General features: G+C 38.5%; 1 protein-coding gene across 11 annotated transcripts in view; it reads left to right on the forward strand.

The window, feature by feature from the left end:
- HAUS6 (HAUS augmin like complex subunit 6) overlaps positions 1-732 on the forward strand; it is a 40,930-nt gene that overhangs the window by 20,700 nt on the left and 19,498 nt on the right. The window lies entirely within an intron of this gene.

The following is a 732-nucleotide window of genomic DNA, read 5'->3' on the forward strand; positions in this document are numbered from 1 at the left end:
GAGTTCCTCCTGCTTGTTACCCATACTACGAGCGTTTGTATGGGTTGTTTGTTTTTCCAACCCAGCCTTACAAAAAGTGTAAACCAAAACGTGGGGGGGGTGGCGTGCAACTTATACTACAGTGATGCCCCTTTCTAAAATTTGGTGTAGAGTTATCTGGGGAAAAACTGGAGATAAAATTACACTGGTATTAATTATACCAGCAGAGGTGTCATATATCTGCTTCCAGCATAACTGTCTGCTAAAGCAAGCAAGCTATTGTTTGCTTCCTGCTGTAATAGTGTCAACTTCACCAGTAATCCTGGGAGAGCTGGTCCTCTGACTTTGGACCCTATGCAAGTTTACACTGCACAGAAGTGTTGCGACATTGGTGTTAACATGTCACGTATCTTGCCCTTATGTAAGAAATGATCTGATCCTAAATAAAAGGCATCTTAGGAGTGTTATAGTGTGCATATGTTACAGAATAGTATTTTTTGGGAGAAGTAAGGCATAATAACAAGTGGGGGGGCAGCTTATATTTAATCAAGTGTTTTGTACGTATATTAAAGGAGGTAAAAACCTGGCAGTAACAAATATAGGAAGCCCTGTTATTATAAAGCCAGTAAGTATACCTTCAATCCTTTAGTTAAGTTGTTCACTTTTAATGACACCAAGGTTTCACCAGCTTTAAATTTCAAAGCCAAAATGAGTTTTTGACTGTGGTGCTTTTTGTAATGTTTTCTTTTTTTA

This window comes from Gavialis gangeticus, unplaced genomic scaffold, assembly GCF_001723915.1.
Source record: "Gavialis gangeticus isolate Ggan-Ray unplaced genomic scaffold, GavGan_comp1, whole genome shotgun sequence".
Taxonomy (NCBI): Eukaryota; Metazoa; Chordata; order Crocodylia; family Gavialidae; genus Gavialis; species Gavialis gangeticus.